Below are 22,583 nucleotides of genomic sequence, written 5' to 3'. Positions count from 1 at the left end.
CACATCTTTCTTACTTTAGTCTCTTCATGAATATTTTGTCTCATTTCTAACTCCTTTATGGACTAGTACTTTTGTGACGTGTAGCAACATGTATTGTCATTACCTTCCTCAAAAATGGTTCATGAAGTAACCTTATTAAGCAAGTGAGGATGGTTATAGCTAAGCTGTCCCCCAAATCTCCAGCAAGTTTTATACGGCCATACGAAGTCATATCTGAAGATGCTGGAACTTATCTTTGCAAATAATCATCAAAATTTTCCCTGCACCATTACTACAAGTTACGATTTCATAGTCACATTTTTCATTCTGTGTCATGTTCAGTACTTTTCAGGAATTTGGGACACATGGATTCTCAGTGTAGCTTTCAGGATGCAGCAGTGTAGGAGTATTGGGATCTCATTTTCAAATTACAATAAAGCTGCTTATAAATATGTTTAAAATATTCCAATATTGTAGTAATACGTGTAACCTCACACAAACTTTTTTGTACCTCTATAATTTTTTATTCATCAGTAATATTGTTAAATGTTTTTAATATGTGTATCCATGATTTGTTGTATCTTCTCCTCTGAATCGCCTCACATCCATATCCATTTCTGAAATGCTTGGTTTTACTTTCCATAACTTTTGGACAGGATTCTCCAGAGGCTGTGCAAATACTTTCCTCTGTGCTTCTTCAAATAAAGGATATATTAAAAAAATTTTGTCTTTTTTGGTAGAAAGTACATATTTAAATTTAACATATTTTAAATGATAAAGTAAATATAGTGTTTGTATTATTAAATTAATTATTCTTGTGATATTTGTCAATACAAAAAGATTCACAGTTTCTTCTTTGAAAACTGCATACTAAAATATTCCAATATTGAAGATATTATTTTAAAAGATAGTTAATAGAATCACCGTCAGATTTGACTATGACTACAGTTCAGTATTATAACATTTCCCATGTCTTTGTACTAACATTATTTATCAAATATTTAGTATTATTTTCTTTCAATCCTCAATATGCTTTCTAACATACTATGTAATTATGAATGCTGTATTTTATATTTAAGAATTTTTTTTTTGTACCCGGGATTGAACTCATGATCTTCTGCTTGCCAGGCAAACGCTTACACCACTGAGCTAAATCCCCAGCCCCAGAATTTATTTTTATATTGCCATTTCTATTCCAATATTTTTCTAAGTTTTTCTTCTTCCTTAAGCATTTTTACAGTTAAACATTAGGAAACAAAAAATAAACATTTAATGGGCTATATAATTTCATTTTTGAGGAAGAACAGATAATTATGAGGTCACACAAGAAAATAGTTATAGATTTCAATATTTAATTATTATGCCTATAATTTTAGGAGTTTTAAGCAAAAATTATGCAGTATTATCTTTTAAAAAATAGTTTCTGTAGATTGTAGGAAACTTTAATCACTTAAGCCAATAAACATACCAAAAATTCTAAGATTTTTCTACTCATAATGTGCCAGGAGAAATTACAAATTGCATCTTAAATTTATTTTCATCATATATATGATCTAACATGTGTTTTATATAGAAAATTTAAAATTTGAAATCACAGACTTTATTCAGATTTATATTTTTAAGTGCACATGCTTAAAGAAATCTACCCCGCCTGTTAAAGAAGGTGTATTAGTTTTGTATTGTCACCATAACAAATTACCAAAATTTAAAATGACAGAAATGTATCTTTATATAGTTCTGAAGGTCCAAAGCTGAAATTAATTGTTCAGAGATAACGTACAGAGCTGTTCATGGTTGTTTGCCTAGGAAACCTCCAAAATAATCTGTTTTTTGCCTTTTCTAGCTTCCGTAAACTTCTAATTCTTTTTGGCATCACTATTGCTTCTCGTTTTGTTGGTCAATTTTCCTACTGTCTTTGATGTCCTGCTTACATTTTATACGAACCCTTTATTTCACTGGACTTACCTATATATTCCAGTATAGTAGCCCCGTCTTGTTGTCTTTAACTGAACCACTCTGAGAGTGATTTAGTTTACTCTGAAAAGTAGTATATTTAAAGATTCTAATGATTAGAATTTGGACATTTTTTGAGGGTGACTATTTAGGTCCTCTGGAAGCACCAATTTAACTTTCAACATGCAAAAAATATTACATCAGCTGCTGCCTAGAAATTAGTAAATCTTTATCTACTTTTTGAAAAATGGGTCTATTCTTTCAAACAATAAGTCCAAATATGTTATACAGTGAAGCTGAGAGAAATCTATTACATAGTTTAGTTTTATAAAAAAAACTGTGAAAAATATTTTGAGAAGAGTTTGGTATATTTATAATGGAACCTTTTTTGCCTATTTCTTTTGAACAAAATAAGATACTTGGATGTGCCACCAAAATATTCAAAAAATAAGTACAGATTTTCTTTAAAAATGAAATTTTCTTTCAGCTTATAATGTGTACTAACTTTCAACTTGAAGACTATCTTAACCACGAGAACTGCAAAATATACTTTAAAAAGGGATCTCATAGTATAAAAAACTCAAAAAATGTGAGGAAAATACCTTAATCTACAATCCAGGGAGTTTTCTACCATCGTGAAATCTGTGTGTCAGCTTATCATAGCACTGGGCTTTGAAAGAAAATTATCAGCAAGATATTTAGGTAGCAGGCAACATTTTAAATAACTAAGTAAATATTTATATAAAATATTCTCTGGATACTTGGGTATCTTCCTCCATTATTTATATCCTCTGCTTTGCAGTATCTGCGGTACTTGAGCTTCGCATGAAACATGGAAAATAAATACAATTGATTGTATTTCATGGACCACAGTCCCCTTTCAATTACTTGTGATGTACATTACTAATATAATTCTCATGTATTTTCCTATCTTTAAATGTTATTATACATATAATGGGTATAAAAATGAACATACTAGAGAAAAATAAATATTATCCTTTCTTAAATGCTAGTTAACAGCACAATTGAATGAGTCTTGAAAAATAGTTTCTTTCCATTCAAAAACATTGAGATTTTTAAAGCATAATTTATTTTCTTAGTAGTGCCTATTTAGGCACGTTTAAATTAAATTACGTACAAAATGTCTATATGAGTTTGCTCAGGAACACATACATTATAATAAGTATTATATGCTTAAGCAATTATAATACATATTACATTCATCCGACTGAGAAAATAATAATCACTTGTAATTTTTAGGACACTCATTTAAGAACTAAATGTTGAGCGGTGAACAAGCTCATAAAATTTGTGCCACCTCATTTTTGTCAGTGCTTGTTAGCATGACCAGTGTAGGTCATAGATCTATAGGATGCCCATTTAAGTTGATCATGAGGGGAGAAAAGCAAAGCCCTGCTTCCAAAGCAGTAATAGGAGGCCAGTGGGTCAGCGAAGGTCCACTAGGTTAGCGCTTACGGAATTGGGTTTAGAAATGCCTGTGCTTCAACTTAATTATCTGACTATCCCTAATGATACGGTGTGCAGTCTTCACCCAATCATAGGTTTGTAAGTGGCTGCCACGCTCCAGCCTGGCTGTGTGGGCAAATGCAGTGGAGGAGGATCGTGTCTTTCAAAAGTTTTGTGGAACAAACTAACACTTTATAAAAAATTTGTATAAAGTATTGGTCTCCACTCATAAGGAGGTTTTTATACATTATCATTTTTATTTTATATGTTGTATGTTCTCTTTATTCTGATAACCTCTGAATAAAGGCCTGAGAAATGTAGTTTCTCATTAGAGACAGATTTGCCCAATTTAATGATAGAATTTTAGAATTTTAGCCTTAAGGTCATGCAGTGAGATTATTTAAACTTGACAGAGTACTGCCTTAGGAATCTCTAAAAACTGAAGACTTATAATTTGTTGTATTACAGGGCAATGAGAATAGTGTAATAGATAATATAAAATGACAGTCATGATTCAAACTTTTTAACATTTACTTTTATTATCTGTATTATTATTTCTATAAATTTAGGAATATGGCACAAGGGTTTATACACAGTTTTGCAGAACTGCCAACATGTTATTTCAAATATCCATACACTATGGGGTTTTGGTACAGAGGAAATAACCAAGGGATACTAAGTTTATTTTATTTTATTTCATTTCATTTTATTATTTGGTACCAGAAATCAAACTCAGGACCTCACACTTGCCAGGCAGGCACTGTGCTGCTGAGCTATAACCCTGGCCCTACTAAGTCCATTTTATCATTTTAAGGATTTAAGAGAGACTCACAGCTGCAGTGTTTCTGCTCTATAACAGGAACAGAAAAATAATTTCTTCTGTGTCACTCCTATGCATTAATGAAAACTTTTCCAAAACAGAGATAGTATTCGTTTTTGAAGATCGTCTCATTTAAGAATCATTGGCACATAAACAGCTGCACATATTTATTCTGCCCAACTTGACTTTACATAAACTCTTACCTATGAGCACATCACCACAGAGTGTGCCAGAAACATCCCGCCCTTCCACAGTTTCCTCTTGGTCTGTTACTTCCTCATCCTGCTCCTTTGCCTCCTTCTTGTCTTCCTCCTCCTCTACTTCTTCTTCTTTTTCTTCCTTCTCCTTTCTCAAATTTTTCTTTTTGTGGGAAAGTCTCGGAAATACACTAAGAGACATAATTTAACACCAAGATAACTAGCTGGACATTTGAAATTCAGTTTACTGAACTTTCATTCATTCAGTGTTTCTGTTTTTCTTTTTAGCCTTATAATTTTCTTGTATTTTGCTTTGCATTTTCTGACTTCTTTTAACATGTTCATAACTACCATTAAAAAATACCAATAAAGAATTTTTATCATTGCTGTTTAAGTTTTATCACATAATTTTTGAATATTAAATATTGAATATTTACATATTAAAACTATTGTCTCAATTTGAGATTTTCCTATTTTTTCTATTAAAAAATTAAAAGAAAGAAAGAGATTAAGAGAGACGAGTACATAACAACATAATAACACAGGTCAGAACAAAACAATTTAAGCAACATAGTGTTTCACAAGATAACCCGACATAACAGTAGCTACCATAGTGTCTCTTTCCTTGAAATATTTGCATATAACTTCGTATATTATAGCATCAAACACAACATGACCATGTAAAACCATTCAAGAGAATGAAAGTATTACAGAGTATTTAGAACCAATGAACAGAAAATGAGCAATGGTTTCTATACTATCTATTTGTCTATAAAAAATTTTGTTTATACTATCACCTATAATAAAATCCAACAAGATACAACATGATAAACCGATGGAAAAAGAATAATAAAAGCTTCAAAGGACTTAAAATCAAGATGATATTAAATCAGCACTAGCTATTATATTGTCTTGTTTTCTTCAAAATAACTGTTCATACCATCACAGAAAATAAAATCAAACAATCCAGAATAAAATCTTCCCAATTAATTAATGAAAACATTATAAGGCTTCAAAGGAATATAATGGGGAATCATCTTTCCACATACTTTTATGTATTCTTACCATTTCTTACACTAGGGAATTTATACATGTGAGTTTGATTTATTTCGCTTATGAGTATGGTCTCAAGCTGCACCCATTTATTTATAAATATCTCAATATGATCATTCTTTATAGCGGAGTAGTACTGCACTGTATAAGAATGCCACAACTTTTTTATCCACTCCTCAGTTGATGGACACTTAGGTTGTTGCCAAGATCTGGCGATTACAAATTGTGCTGCTATAAACATAGGTGCACATATATCACAGTGGTATGATATTTTCTGTTTTTCTGGGAATATGCCTAGAAGTGGAATAGCTGGAACAAATAGGATTCTGATCCCAGCTTTTTTAGAAATCTCCAGACTGACCTCCACAATGGTTGCACCAATCTACACTCCCACCAACAGTGCAGCAGAGTTCCTTTTTCCCCACAGACTCTCCAGCATTTGTTGTTGGTAGTTTTCTTGATCCTGGCCATTCTTTTAAAAGTGAGATAGGATCTCAATGTGGTTTTAATTTACATTTCTCTAATGACTAATGATGGTGAACATTTTTTCACGTATTTTTTTTTGCCATTTGTATTTCTTAATCTGAGAATTGTGTATTCATCTCAGATGCCCAGTTTTGGATTGAGTCTTTGAATTTTGGGGGTCTTTTTTTTTTAATTCTTTATATGTTTTAAACAGAAGTCTTTTGTCTGAGGGAGAGTTCACTAAGATTTTTTCCCAGTTTGTAGGTTTTCTTTTCACTATGCTGGAGATTTCTTTTGACATGCAGAAGCATTTTAATAAGAAGTGATCCAGTTATTGATTCTGGGAAGTACTTCCTGTGTGGTTTGAGTCTTGTTCATGAATTCTCTACCTATTCCTATGTCTTCAGGGCTTTTACCCAATTTGTCTTCCAATAGATTTAGTGTTTCTGTTTTAATATTCAGAACTTTGATCCATTTAGATTTTAATTCACTACATGGTAATAGAGATGGGTCTAGTTTTAGTTTTCGGCATGTGAAGAGCCAGTTTTTCCAACACCATTTATTAAAGAGACTGTTGTTCTTCCAGTGAACATGATTGTCCCCTTTATCAAAAATAAGGTGGTTGAGTGTGTTTGTAGTTGTGGTTGTATCTTCTAATCTATTCCATTGATCTTCGACTCTGTTTTGGTTCCAGTACCATGTTGATTTTACTACAGTTGCTTTGTAGTATAACTTCAAGTCAGGGATTCTGATGCCTCCTGCCTTGCCTTTGCTGCTTAGAACTGTTTTTGCTATTCTAGGTCTCTTCTGGTTCCAGATGAATTTAAGGAGTGATTTCTCTAGTTCCATGAGGTATGTTTATGGTATTTTTATTGGGATTGCATTGAATCTGTATAACAGTTTTGGGGCAATGGTAATTTTCACAATTTTTATTCTTCTTATCCATGAGCAAGGGATTTCTTTCAATTTTCTGAGATCCTTTTCAATTTCTTTTTTTGGTGTATTATAATTTTCCCTATATAGGTCTTTCACTTCTTTCATGAGATTAATTCCTTAGTATTTCATTTTTTGGATGCTAGTGTGAAGTGTGTGGCTTCTCTTACTTCTCCTCTGTGATTTTGTTTTCAGTGTATAGAAGTGCTATTGATTTTTGAGTATTGATTTGGAATCCAGCTACACTGCTGAATTTATTTATTATATCTAAGAGTCTTTCAATGGATTTTGGCGGGTCTTCTATGTAGAGTATCATGTCATCTGCAAATAATGATACTTTAACTTCTTCTTTTCCTCTACTTACCACTTCTATTTCTCTCTCTTGTCTAATTGCTCTGGCTAGTACTTCCAGTACTATTTTAAATAGGAGCAGTTTTAAGGGACATCCTTTTCTGGTGCCTGATTTAAAGTAAAGGCCTTCAGTTTTTGGCCATTTAGTATGATTCCGGCTGTTGGTTTGTCATAGATGGCCTTTATTATATTGAGGTAAAGACCATTATTCCAATTTGCTATAAGGTTCTTATCATAAATTAACATTGGACCTTATCAAGTCTTTTTCTGCCTCTATAGAAATGATCATGTGATTCATACTTTTGGCTTTATTGATAAAGTGGTTTGCATTGATTGATTTATGAATATTGAACCATCCTTGCATGCCTGGGATGAATCCCACTTGGTGTATAATCTTCTTGATGATTTGCTGCATCCTATTTGCCAATATTTTATTGAGGATTTTTGCATCTGTGTTCATTAGGGAGATTGGCCTATAGTTCTCGTCTTTAGTTGGGTCTTTCTCAGGATTTGGTACTACAGTAATATTTGCTTCCAGGAATGACTTAGGAAGGATTGCTTCCCTTTCAATTTCATTGAATAGTTTGAGGAGTATCGGCATTAAGTCTGCTTTGTATTTCTTGTAAAATTCTGCATTGAATCCATCTGAGCCTGTGCTCTTCTTTGTAGGTAAGGACTTAATTACATTATCAATTCCATGAATAGAAGTTGGGTTATTCAGCAGTTTTACATCTTCTTGACCTAACTTTCGTACTTCGTATGTTTCTAGGAATCAGTCTATTTCTTCTGTGGTATCAAACATATGAGAGTAGAGGTTTTCAAAATAGGTGTTGATGATCTTCTGTATTTCTACAGAGTCTGTAGTGATTTTGACTTTTTCATTCCTTATTGCATGAATTTGACTTTTTTCTTCTCTTTTTTTAAAATAAGGTTGGCTTATCAATTTTATTTATTCTTTCAAAGTACCAACTCTTTGATTCATTGATTCTTTGGATTGTTTTCTTAGTCTCTATTGCATTAATTTCTGCTCTGATTTTTATAATTTCCTCTCTTTTTTTGGCTTTGGGCTTGACTTGCTTTTCTTTTTCTAAATATGTGAGGTGTAGCTTCAGGTTATTTGTATTTGTTCTGTTTTCCTGATGTGGGAACTCAGTGCAATAAATTTTCCTCTAAGGAAAGCTTTCATTGCATCCCACAGATTCCAGTAAGTTGTATTTGTATTTTCATTTGCTTGTAGGTATTCTTTAATTTCTTCTTTAAATTCCCCTGTGAGCCACTGATTACTTAACAGTGTTATTCAGTTTCCGTGTGTTTGTGGGATTTTTGCTGTATCTTTTATCATTAATTTCTAATTTCATGGCTCTATGATCTGATAACATACATGGGATAATTTCAACTGTTTTGCATTTTTAAATATGTTCTGTGGTCTAATATATGGTATGTTTTAGAGAATGTCCCATGTACTGCTAAGAAGAATGTATATTCTGATGTTTTTGGATGGCACATTCTGTATATATCTATCAAGTCTATTTGTTCACATGTGTGATTCAGTTCTGCTATTTCTTTGCTGATTTTCTGTCTGGTTGATCTGTCCCTTGGTGTCAATGGTGTGTTAAGGTCTCTTGTTATAATTATGTTACTGATAATTTGGTTTTTCATTTCTGCTAATACTTGCTTTATATAAGTGGGTTCTCTGGAATTTGGTGCATATATATTTAAGATAGTTATCTCTTCCTCTTGAAGTTTTCCCCTAGCCAGTATATAATGACCTTCTTTATCTCTTCTGATCATTATTGGTTTGAAGTTCACATTATCTGCAAACAGAATATTTACCCCAGCTGTTTTGGGAGTTCCTGTTGCATGAAGTATTGTTTTCCATCCTTTGACTTTCAGTCTGTGAGTATCCTTTTGGGTTAGATGGGTTTCTCGTAGGCAGCATATGTTGGGATGTTATTTCTTGATCCATTGTGCCAGTCTGTTTCTTTTAATTGGTGCATTGAGACCATTTACATTAATGGTTATGGCTGTTATATGTTGGTTTGTTGTTGACATGTTATCTATCTGCTGTTACATCTTTATCTTTCCATTCTGTTTAATTGTCTGCTTTGCTTAGTGGTTTTTTCCTAAGTGTATCTAAACTGTCTTTCAGTATTCTTTGCAGGGTTGGCTTGGTGATCATGAAGTTCTTCAGCTGTTCCTTGTCATGGATGTATCTTATTTCTCCATTGATTTTGAAGGGCAGTTTTGCAGGGTACATTAAGGTTGGAAATAATTTTCCTTTAGGATCTGAAATACTTCACTCTATGCTCTTCTTGACTTTATTGTTTGTTCTGAGAAGTCTGCTGTGATTCTGATAGGTTTTCCTCTATGTGTGATCTGTGTTTTCTCTCTGACATGTTTTAATATTCTATTGCTATGTTGGATTTCTGAGATGGTGATTATTATATGTCTGGGTGTAGTTTTATATTAGTTATGTTTATATGGAGTTCTAAGTGCTTCACTGATCCTGATGTCAGTTTCCATTCTCATTTTTGGGAAATTTTCAGCTATTTCATCTCTAAATATCCTCTTGACATCCTTTTTGTTGTCCCCTTCTTTTTCATTTATCCCTATCAATAATATGTTGGGTTTTTTTGCATCATCTTGCAGCTATTGAATTGCTATTTCCTGATTCCTTGTTATTTTTAAAAGACCTTGTCTTTCCTGTTCACTAGGTGCAATCCTGTCTTCTAGGTCTGAAATTCCATCTTCACTTTCATTAATGTGTTTTTACAATTTTCAATGAAATTTTTGATTTTCTGTATATCTCTCTGCATCTGCTTTATGTATTCTGTTTGTTTCCTACATTGTTCCAGGGATTCTACCATTTTGTTTAGTTCCTCCAATTATTTAACTGTGTCTTGCTTAGATATGCTCAGCATCTCTTTCATTTCTTTTATCATTTCTTCTTTTATCTGGGAAATTATTTCTAGTTTGAATTCCTTTAAAATTTCCTGGAGTTGCTTCTTTATTTCAGTTGCTATTATTTCAGGTATTTCAGGTGTATGGCATATATTTTCTTCTATGTGCATAGCTCCTATTCTTTCTTGGGATGGGCTGGAGGTTTGAGATTGCGTTTTGGTCTTTTGCTTTGTCATTTTCTTATATTTATGTGCTTCAAGTGTTGTTTCAAGGCTTCCCCTGGATGTTTTGAAAATCGTCTTCTGTGCCCTAGGCTCCTGGGACTGAATGGAAGTTGCTGAGCCTGTTCCAGTTAGGCCCTCTGGCCTTCCAGTGCCACTTTCAGTGTTCCAGGTAGCTGGGCAAGCACCTAACCACTGTGGAAGATGTGTTAAAGCTCTCCCCAGGTGAAGACCAATGTCCTGGAATCATTTCACCTACTCTCAAATCCCATAAATGAAGAATGTCACTGGGCATAATATAGTTGGTCCACAAAAACCTCCCAAGGCTAGTCTAGGTTGCCTGGGCACTGGTCGGGTCCTGGAGCTCTGGAAGAGATGATTTTAAAGTCTCCCTGGGGCTCAGGATGGGGCGTGGACTTACCCCAGCCACCAGGTGAGTTTCATGGTTTAGGAGGTCACTGGGCATGTCCTGGGCAGGTCTGAAACCTGACAAGTGGATGGGTCCTTGAGCTCTGGAAGACATGATCTTATAGTCTCCCTGGTGCTTGGGATGGCATGCAGACTGACTCCAGCACCCAGCTGAGTTTCTGGTTTGGGAGAAGGTCACTGGGCATTGAGATTTTCCTATTTCTTGACATGAAATGCCAACTAAAACACTGATGGTTCTGCGTTATTTTTAAATCCCTGAATCTTCTATTATCTTTAGTTTTAATCTGATTCTTCTGGTATTACTCCAGTGAGACAACAAGACTACCATCTCAAAAATCTTCAGGGATGAGGGAACACTTTTGATTTCTGTGTCTCCTGTGGTAACACATTTTGGAATATGGCAGTACCTAGTAAATGCATAATGTGATTGATTGAAGAGTAAGATACCTAACTACTAAAACTCGAAGTGGAAATTCAGGAACTTAATCAACCTTCAGTAACACCAGCACTCTGATGATGAACAGGTCTGGCAGTGGGTAGCCCTACTCTTACATGGTGTCATGGTTACATCTGTGGCCCCCAGGCTTCATGTATTTGCATTGTGCATTTGTGATTGGTTCATTGTATTGCTCTTAGATTGATGGTGTCAGTGCTACACCCACCTGGGGGTGGAGCCAGGATACAATGTAATGCAGGAAGAAGGCATGTCTCTCCCTTTTGCTGTTTCCCACCTTGCTATTTGCAGCCACCATGAACTGTGGCACCACTATGCCACCCTGCCTTGGAGCCAACTGAGTATGGACTGAAACCTCCAAAAACTGTAAGAAATACACCTTTCCTTTTCCAACTTTGGGCATCAGGTATTTGCCTCAGCAGTGAGTAAAAAAGTAACTAACACACCTGGTATTATGGTTTAAATATCAAATGTCTCCCAAAATCTTCACGTGTTTAGAAGGCAAGTTGGGTGTTATGCTCATTTGTGGATTAGCTCACTAGTTAACTCTTTGGGCCACAAGCTTTTGGGAGTGGGGTCTGCTTAGAGGCAGATCTCTGAGGAGTAGCCTAAAAGGATGTATTCTAGTCTCCTGTTTCTACTTTCTGTTTCTGCTTCTTTTTATCAGGAATTTAGCACCTTTCCTCTGGCATGCCTTTCCATCTACCCGTTCTACCTTGGAGCCAATAAAAGATAGACTGAATTTCTGAAAAACACGAATCCAAAAAATTTTACTTTCTTTGTATACAGTGGGTGTCAGCCATTTTATCCTAGCTACAGAAAAGTGATTAATATACAAAACAGTGCCAGAAAACTGGGGAGTCATTACTGTGATTGTACTTGACCATGCAGTTTATAATACTTTGAAACTGGTGTATGGGAGGTGCTTGGGAATTTTTGGAGAGGCTGCACAGAAAAGTTTTAGATTGCTATAAATCAAGCATGCTAGATGATTAAGTTTGGAGCACAGAAGACAAAAATTCTGAGAGGGATGCTGACATAAATCTACAATCATGGAGTTTCTGAGAAAAATGACCATTGCATTTTAAAACAAACTAAAGACTATTATTGTTGTACTCTGTAAAAGAATTTGCATATGAATTACTCATGTTCTAAAATTTCTTTTAGTAAGACAGAATGTAAATATGCTAATCAATTGATCTAACAGATGAAATTTCAATGTAGTCAAATATTGGCTGTGGCATGGATATTGCTGGCTACTTCTAACCAGATATATGGTGAGAATAAGGAGAAAAACCAGAACTGAGTGATCTAAAATATTTGCAATGTTACCAGAATGGAAGCATTTGCAAAATGTGGACCCAAGGCAGCATGGATGCTGAAAATTTCAACATTAAAATGAAGCCAAATATTTTGCAGTAGGGAAATAGGAAAGACCATATATCACAGAATATATGGAATATATATCACAGAATATATCACAGAAATTGACCCAATCTCATCCTCCATGGGTTCAGAGGTGTAAAAAATAAACTCATTTTAAGGCATTTATGTTAAGCAGAGAGTTCAGGATGCCATGATAATTCAGAGCCATCTGAGTTCTACAGGCTTCTGAAGCCATGGTCCAAAGGGGTACAGCTACTGTTTGAGATTACAGCAGAGCTTCATATTTGCAATGTGGTACTGGCTTTTTACACATACAAAATGTAAGAGTGATGTGATCTTTGAACTTAGAAACATTTTTCAGTCAAAGACCTGAGAGTACAGGCTACATGTCTCTGAGAAGAATATGTGCAGATCCCAGGGAACTGGATAAGACCAGAAGGATGAATGTCTTCTGAGGAAACTGCAGGCTGAGTGAAGTCAGTACAAGTAAGAGCCCAGGCAGGCTGCAAACAGCAAAGCCAGGGGTGCCATGCCCACCGCACTGAAATCTCACTGCAGCCTGCCCTGGGTGCTGGATCTGAAGCTTCAAGATCTAAAGTTAGTCTTGGTGAGCTTTAGCCTTAGTTGGTCAGAGTCCTGTCTATTTCTCTATCCTTCCATCTTAGAATGGGGACATTTATCCTGTATCACTGTGCGCTAGAAACATTTAACTTTTTATTTTCATTGGGACTCACAAAAAAGAGTTTACTCAGAGGAGATTTTGAATTTGGACTTATTAGTATTGGTAGAACTGTAAAGAGTTTTGCTAACTCTTAGATTTGGACTAAATATATTTTGCATAATAAAATGGACTTGAGTCTTTTGGAAGCCAGGAAAGAATGTTGTGGTTTAAATCTAAAATGTCCCCAAAAGTGCCATATTTTTGGAAAGTAATTGGATCTTGTGGGGGGTATGCCCATCAGTGTAGCTGTCACTTATTAATTCATAGCTGAGTCATCACTGGGAGGAGGCTGCAGAGCTTTGACCTGAATGTGTTACCACGTGATAAATTCCAGACTATTTGTATGACAAGCAAAGAATTGCAAGCATGTAATCAAAAAAGCAAGTGAAAAGCAGTTATTGAAGAACATCAGGACTTGTACTCAAGGAAAAAGATGTGACACACAGCATGACTGAAAGGCAAAAGCATTACACATGGACCAGAGCACACACCTCAAAGTGACAGAAGGCCCCAGATAAGTCAATTCAGAATTTTAAGGGTATGTACAGGTATCTCATGATTGACAGTATTCTGTGTCATCTCAGGGGGTCTCAAAACATGTGCCTGTCTCAAGAATTCATTCTGAATGTAACTATATGCAAAACATGCAGTACCTGTTTATGAGCCCTCACTGAGGTTGAGTAGGGTGAAGATGACTGAAGGTCGGCTAGGCGATACAATGAGCGTGTCCTTTGCCTAGAGAATTACAGACCTCCTCAGTTACTCTTCTAGGGTTTTCTATCTTTCTTTAGACAATAGAAGGAAGAATGGCCCCAGGAGTCTGCTTAAACTTCATGGAGAGGGAAGTGGTTTCTTCATCACTTTTAATTGTACTAGTTTCCTCCTAAGAACCCTAGAGGGTGCTGAAAGGGGACGTTCTGTCTTCCAGGCTACATCTGGTTGAGTAAGGACAGTGACTCTACCTATGTGGAGACAAAGAAACCCTTGCTTTGTCTGATCTGTGCTCAGGGTAGCTGAATTGTTCCTTCAAGGACATTTTGAAGAACCGTGGATATGTGAGCAGGTTATGATCTAGGGCTAGGACCATCATGAGTAGCTTAACAGCTGTCAAACAAGAAGAAACAAACTTGATTAAGAGAATAAGTATGGAAATCTAATAGAAGCGTGTACAGGACAGTAACCAAAATCCTAAATTTGAGATATGTATTGGGAGATCCATGACTCACTTCTTTGCAGATCTTAAAGTGAAGAACCAATTTTTATGTTGTATCCCTCACAATTTCAGAATGATTGATGTCTGGACTGTGTTTTTGTTTTAGAGAAAATCACAGGAGATGTGTTGTATGGCCACTGCATTCCATTTGATCTCGGAGGACAGCAATGCTCTGATTAAGTTCCTTTAGGCTGTCAACTTCTTAGGTAGCTGTCAATGATTGGAGACATACGCGATTAGTTTTAAGGTTCCATGTAAGTAATTACTATTTAATATCTCTATTAAAGAAAGTTTTTGAATCATTCAGGAGGATCCTGGAAGAAACAAAAACAAAGCAGAAATCATAGTATACGTTGATTGGGACAAGGACTCCCAGTGTAGTAAACAAGAGAGCAGCAAGATTAGATGCAGATTTTACTTACAGGGAGCAAAATGTTCACTTATCTAGTTCACCAGGTAGTTGATGTTTTATTTTTTGAGAAGAAGTTTGAGGTTGTTCCCTAGTTCACAGGTGTATGAGGTTTGTGGTCTCTTTGTTTTTTGGGGGGTTTTACCCTGCAGAGGTGAATTTCACTATCCCTGCATCTTAACGGATGTCAGAAAGGTTAAAAAGGTTGTGGGAGGGTCTTTCCATTGGGGTGTGAGTTGACTCTGGTTTACCCTCTTTCTAGTCTTGACTACACCTGGACACCAGGACAGATGTAGAGCTGACACTTACTGTTAGTCCTGGGCATGAAAGAATTTGTTTCCGTATTCCTGGAAGGTCTGTTGGAAATTTCCCAGCTGGGTTAAAAGTTGAAAGAGTTAAATGTTGTGGTGTCTGATATGAAAAGTGGTCTCACATAGAGCATATATAATGGGCTGATATTAAGTGTGGACCTGGGTGCCACCTGAAGACTCATTCAGGTAACTGAAAAAGATCTAGCTACTTATGGTGGATTTCATCACACAGCTTGATTAAGGTTTGCTTGAGTCTCTGAGTCTCAAATTGTCCTGATAATTGGAGTTCTATGTAGAATGGGGGCAGTACTTATTTCCCAGTTCTTTGGCAACTCCCTGGTTGGTTTGGAATGTAAAAGAGGGTCCATTTTCATACTGGATAGACCAAGGTAGTCAAATACTTCTGCAGGGAGGACATTTATCACCCTGACCTTGCAGGAACGTCTCTAGCCAATTAGTAAAGTGTCAATGCACACAAAAATGTATGTTTGCTCTTACGTGTTAGCATTGGATGAAATCTGTTTGCCAATCTTCAGGATTGGCAAAGGATCTACACCTTTGTGCTTGTTCATGCAATAGGGACAGTGAGTCTGTTGATTTTGGAAGGCACAGAAAACATACAGTTCACAGACATAAGTCACACAATTATGGACTCCAGACCCTAAAAAAAGCTTCTGTGCCATAGAGGTGAGAGTCCTGCCCTCACTGAACAGCATGCAGGGACTTACTGATTTCCCATTGCACTCTGACAAAAAAATGAGAGAGACACACCACCTGTTTTGAACTCTTCCCTCTTTGAATCTTTCGAAGCTCTTTCATAAAGTAGACTCTAAATCAAGGTCCTAAAAAGGAACCATGCATAAAACTATTAATGAGCTGGAATTATAATGGAGAATGCTATTTTTGGCATCAGAATCTGCCTTCTGATTTCCCTAAAGAGACAGGGAGACAAAATCCAAGGAGACTTGATGACCCCAGCAATGGGCAGCTGCCACCTCACTTGGGAGATTCACTGCCTTGAGGAGGTTGATGCTCTCTGGTCCTACTTTTACTGGAGACAGGTGCCAAGGTGAAAGTCTTTCTTGCAGATGGCTGGTTCATTTAGGACCAGAAAAGCATAACTGGGTGTCAGTATACATAGTGACTCTTTTGCCCTAGGGAGCAGAGAGCACACTGGCAGACAATAGTTTCTGCCTTTTGGCAGAAGTCTGGGAGAGGGTTCTTTTGCTCCAGTGACCTGCATAAAGCTAGCTGTGGCATATCCTGCCCTTCTTGTGTCATCCTTTGTGTTAGCTGTTCCCAGGGATGGCTGTGGCCTCAGATCATGGTGGTTGGCATAATTCTGGGTGATGATTTCTTCATAGTCATAGGAGAAGTGTGGATAGTTTTAAAGTAGTGCAAAAGTAACAAGAAATCTGGGATTTAAAATGAATCGCTTGATATTCAGTGGGCCTTTCTCAGGCGATCCACATGGATCCCTTGAATTCTGACAGAGCCATAACTTGTAGGGTTAGAACTAAGAGCTTTTCTTTCAAGATTGTTGTAAAAGCTTCTTGTGCTGAGGAAGTGTGGCATTCACCTGTTGGAAGCTTGGGAAGTGCTAGGCCACTTCAGTTAACTTCCTGGAAAAGTAATCAGCTGGTCTAGTTTCCTAGTCCAGGTGCTGATTCTACATCTGCATGACTACGCTTTGTTTCTCAGGCACAAATTGATAAAAGGATTTAATTAAGTCTAGGATTTCCAAGGCCTGAGCTTATATCCGTCCCTATTACAAGGATTCAAAAGTCTCCTGATGACTGCTGTCCATTTTAAATGCTGCACTGCCTCATGCAGGGGTCTGAGCAGTGCTCCAACAGGCAGTATCTATATGTGGTGTCCACAGAGCACAAGAAAGCCCTCACTTCTCTTCGTTCACTGAAAGAAAGAGACAGCAAATTACCCCTTCTTTGTTGCAAACAAGTGTCTTTGTTCTAGACTAAAAATATAAAACAAATATGCCACTCTTTTATTGAGAAATCCATGCCTTTTGTTGGGACACCTTGTAAACCTATTTTGCTAGAAAACTGAGTTTTAAAGGCTTTTATTAGATGAATCCTTAGTGGGGTCACAAGTGAAGATGTCATGTATGTATTTTAATAAGCCACACCTTTGGAACTTTAAATCTCTCAGGTCTTGAGTGAAAGCCTGTGTGAATAAGCTGGAGTCCTAAAACTCTAGGATAAGACAGTCTATGTATAAGGTTGATAAAGGTGTTTGGGTATCTTGCCATTTATTTAGTTATTTATTTTGGTGCCAGGGATCAAACTCATGACCTCATACTTGCCAGGCAGGTACCTATGCCACTGAGCTAAATCCCCAGCCCACATCTTGCCATTGAAACACAAATGTGTGGAGTTAGGATCCACAAGGAGACAAGAGAAGGCATTCTTGACATCAAGGACAGAGTACCATTTGGTGTCTCCCAGAATCTGTGCTAAAGAGTGCATAGATCTGCTACTGATCAGTAAACAGTCATCACTACATCATTAATGGCTTTGAAAACTTGGTGCAGGTGATGGTATCCAGATGCCTGCCTTTATGAAGGACTAAACAAGTGGATTTCACTGGGACCAGCATCCAGTAACTGTATAGCCAAAAACATATCCATAATGAGGTTTAACCATAGCCTAGCTTCGCTTTTAAGGTTATTATGTATCTTCCATGAGGACATAGATTACAGTGATTCAGCTGAGTGATAGTGAGGTGCCTTAGCAGCCTTCCCAGTGGTGGCACCGCACTGCATCTTGGGTCAGCACCTGGCAGAGACAAGAGGAAGACTGTGGGCACTATGGGTAATGCCACCTGCATCTCCCCAACATGGGCTGTGGGTGCTAGAGATTTGGGTGGCACTGTGGCCCTAGCAGGAAGACTACATCTTTTCCAGCTACTGGTGTGATGAACTCCAATGGCATCATAAAGGGTATTTGGAAGAGAAAAATCTTCCAAAGGGCAGCTCAGAATTGAGTGAGGAAAGCTGCCCAGTTAACTCCATCAAGGCCCACAATAACTTTAGAGCAGAAACTGGAATTGAATGTTTTTTGCCCTGGGATCGCAGAGTAATATTATGTATTTGCTTGCTACTTCCAAAGTCACCTGAGGCTCCTGTGAATTGACTGGAATGCTTTCCAATCGGCACTATGCAGGCTGCCTCTGCCACCATCATTCCATGCAGGGCTTCTTCCTGGGCCACACTGTGGTGGATGACTACACCTTTTACTAGGAGTAAAGTCATCCCCTCTTCCAAAGCCAACCTGAAAAGCCAAATAAGGATTAGCTGTTTCTGAAGTCATTCCTTTCCCCAGTGCTCTGATGCTCATACTTGAAGCACTCGGACTTGCTTCCGCTCTTTGGATTATCTTGGTTTGCCTTAATGGTATTGGCTTTGTCTTGAGCCTTATCAGATAGTGCAGTTGTGGCTTTATTGTGCCTCTTTTCCTTACTGAACACTCACATGTCCTCTACTTCATCATGGTTACTAAAGACCAAATAAACTTCATCAAACAATTGACTTAATTCAGTTTTTGGAATCAGATGGAGTTCTTGAGATGTTTTCCTACTATGTGCAATGCTTCCTTAAGATAATCTGACATTCTTTAGTCTTTGAGTCTAACTTAGTGTATTTACACAGTGCCTCTTTAATCTAGAGCTGAAATGCAGCTGAATTATCACTAAACCCTTGACGGATAGATTTGAGTTTATCATAGTTCACAGGTCTGGGCATCCCTTGTTATGTGTACATTAAGTAGCTTTAACGTACAGCTTTCATTTGGCTGTCCCATGCCCTGTATGTTTTTTCCCACTTAAGCCCCTGTTGGGACAGAAATGACAGCAGTTCCTGTGCTTGGCAATCCTTACAAATCTTGTGCTTCTACTGCTGCACAAGAAGAAGCCAGGAGGATTTAGACATCTTCCCAGGGCAGATGTGAAGCCACAGTTGGAGTACACAAGCCATTTGCACACCTTCCATTACCCTCACTGACCACACCCAGTTTTACTTGCTGAGCTAAATATTCATAGCTATGCGAGGACCTAGGACTCAGGGGGACCATCAGTTCTTGCTACTTCTCAGGGAGGTAAGGCAGTGGCTCACTTAGATGTTGAGTTCTTGGATGTGGGGCCACAGGGTATGGAGATAAAGTTCTCATATAGGCTGGGCTCAGGAGATGAGCTTTAGTCTCCTACGGATACTGAGTACACAGAGGAGGAGAAGGCTGTGGGAAGGAGAAGCTGGTAAAGGGGACTGTGCAGCGGCATCAGCTCCTGGGGGATACAGGTCCAGACTAAAGATCCCGCCTCAAGTTGAGGGGTATAAAGTCTTGACAGGTTGCAAGGCACCTCTGACTATTTTTCCCATTTTTTAAAATAAAGATATAATTCAAATATAGCTTTATGTTCCAAGCTGCTGAGGTGACCATGCCTCATTTTCTCCAAATGGGTACATAGCTATGTTATTATTACACAGGAATGTAAGGTGATATTTCTGGAGGACTTTGGGGTGAAACTCTTTCTGCTGATGAGAAGACATCCAAGCAGAGACTCAGAAGGAGCAGATGATGCTGTGGCCTGCTGTCGGTAGGAAGAGTGAACACAGGTTATGAGATCCTGACAGGCCTGTCGCTGTGTCGGTCCTCTGTCTAATTAGTGGGGACCTGTGATTATGAAATCCTCTGAATTTGGTCAGAGAAATTTTCCATGATGTAGTTCCTACATGAGAACCTGACAGGGCATCCTATAGATTGTCTACCAGTTTTAGCTTTTAGCAAATATCCTCTGACAAGGATAAACTCCCTCGCAGCTGGACATGGCCACCTTTGTGTGAGCATGTGCTTTTTTTTTGGCAAAGTCCCTCTTTTAGATGAAGAATGCAGACAAAAAGAAATCCAGAGTTGAGTTGCCTTACTGGCTGGATGACTCTTAGCCAATTTTGACTCAAAATCCAATCTATTATACAGACCTCCAAGACTCCTTTAATTTTACTACCAATGTGGTTCAGCCTTTAACTGCTCTTGGGCACCACCATAGATGACATCCCACATTCTGGTAAAGTAAAGGAAAATAATCATCATTGCAGGAAAAATTCATCTCACTAGATCAAGCTACAAAGAGAAAGTCTGGCGACAAAGCTCAAAATAAAAGTCAGACAGGATGTACATTCGGTCAGCAAACACAAGTTGCCCACTCTTTTAGTTAGTCTGAGGGCACAGTGACTACAGTGAAAGAAAACCCATTAAAATGTAGAGAAATAAAGCATGTGGAGAAATGTACAGGTGGTCACGAGGCCCTCGGGGAACATGGGCTGTTTCCTGAGGCCACTTTCGCTGACAGTCACTTTTTCTGCCTTTCACAGCTGTGGGCAGCAGAAGGCAGAAGCAGCGTGAACTTTAAAATGGACCCAGTTTATTGTCCCCAAACAGGAAGGGCCTGTGCTTCCCAGATCTGTTTTGCTGAACACCATAACCCTGAATAATTTGAATCCTCCCAGACACTCAACACACATGCCTGTCCCAGAGTTCACTCTCATCTTAGTTATAAATAAGATTTGGAGCACATATTTCTGAGCCTTCATGAAGTTTAACTAGGGAGAAGGTGAGTGAGTGTCAGATTGAGAGTTCAGTGCACGTGTGTCCTCGCCAGAGTGTCAGAGATCTCGGACTCTTGCTAAGTGATGATCTGTTGCTCTTGGGACAGTGGAAAGAGGAGTGTCCCGAGGAGGCTGTGTGAGGTTTAACTGATGGGAGGGAACGATGCCCTCAGCTCTGCTGTTTCTAACTGTACTAGAAGGGTGTGTCCTTGTCCCTGGCTCCTCCCTTCTCTCTCTTCTTCTGGGATATCATGACTCATAAAGAGCTTTTGTGTGCTGTGTCTTCTGACATTTATGCTTTATAGCCAATCAACCATGCATACAATCCTTTGAAAGCCATGAAACAAAATACCCTCTCCTAACATGCTGGTGTTAGATATTTTGTGTCAGCGATAGGACAAAGACATCTGCTAAAAGTGATGAATGTTCCAGCTTTCTACGTGATATTCCCTGACACTCCTGAGAAGTGTCCTCAGTCCTCCTGGAAAATGAAAGTTTTGCTCTCTAGTAGACTTTTCCTGGCACTAGCTCAGTGCAGAAGAGACAGAGGCATTCTGATCCTCCTAAGTAAGAGTGGAGGTCCAGGTCCCCACGCTGCCTCCATTCATGGGAGGAGTGTTGGTATGGATGCCTGGTGTGGCTGGAAGTAATGCCCCTGGTTTAGCCTCTGTGCTATAACTTTTCAGTTCTGTTGAAAGCCACCATGAACCCGTGCACGCTAACATTTGTAGAAGTCTGAGCTTTTCACTCAGTGTTTGTTAGTAACTCAGTTTATTCTGTGGTATGCAGAAGAAACTGCAAATTTTTCTGAACTGTAAGTGTAAATTTTTTCTGATGCTTTTGCTACAGAGAGCAGTGATTTTTCTCAGTGAGAAAGTTTTTCTCTCATCAATGTCAATCGAAATTTGCAGGATGCTACATCTTCAGTTTCAAGTTGGAAGTATTTTAAGCAAAAAGAGAACACAGAAGCTTCCCACTGTAACATTCGGAGGAGGGCATCAAATTTGCAAGCCAGGATATCTTATTTTCTCCACCTTCTGTGGACTTTCTAGATTTGTTTTATATATTAGGTCTATGGAATATTAGTTTATGAGTAGGGAAGATATTGAAAAATATTTCTTTCTCCCTTAAAGATTGTATTTTTTATTGCAATTGTTTTATGTTTGATATTTGTGATATTGTTACCAGGTTTTGGGTGATGTAGGCTGTTTTGTAAGGTGCGTTACAGAGAGTATATAATGCCCACATTTATTTTTTAGGAGTGTTTCTATTGATGAATTATTAATTTTAATTTTATGAGTTTCATTATATTAAGCAATGTGTGCTTAACAGGAAAATAAAATGCCCATAAAATGTATATTAAAATTTAATATGTAATGAGTGTTTTGAATAAACATCAACATTTTCAACATGAAGTATTTCCCTGCTTACAAAATCTAAAAAAAAGGCAGAAATAAATTCTACGTGAACTGCAATGAAAATACAGAGTTGTACCACAGAAATAATTCTTGATTCAATTATGACACCTAATGCAGTCTTCACACATGATGATGGCATGCATCACACATGACAATCCTATGCGTGCGTGTCACTTACCCTGACAGCACACGTGCTTTGGTCTCCCAGCACTTTTGGAAGGTCACACTTGTCACCTCTCCTGTCTTCCTCTTTTGTAAGGAGCTTTTTGCTACATTATTATT

Source organism: Cavia porcellus, unplaced genomic scaffold (genome assembly GCF_034190915.1).
Source record: "Cavia porcellus strain 051 isolate PalLab524CR breed Dunkin Hartley unplaced genomic scaffold, mCavPor4.1 scaffold_7, whole genome shotgun sequence".
In the NCBI taxonomy this organism is placed as follows: domain Eukaryota; kingdom Metazoa; phylum Chordata; class Mammalia; order Rodentia; family Caviidae; genus Cavia; species Cavia porcellus.
The sequence above is the reverse complement of the archived record's forward strand: the minus strand, read 5'-3'. Positions refer to the sequence as shown.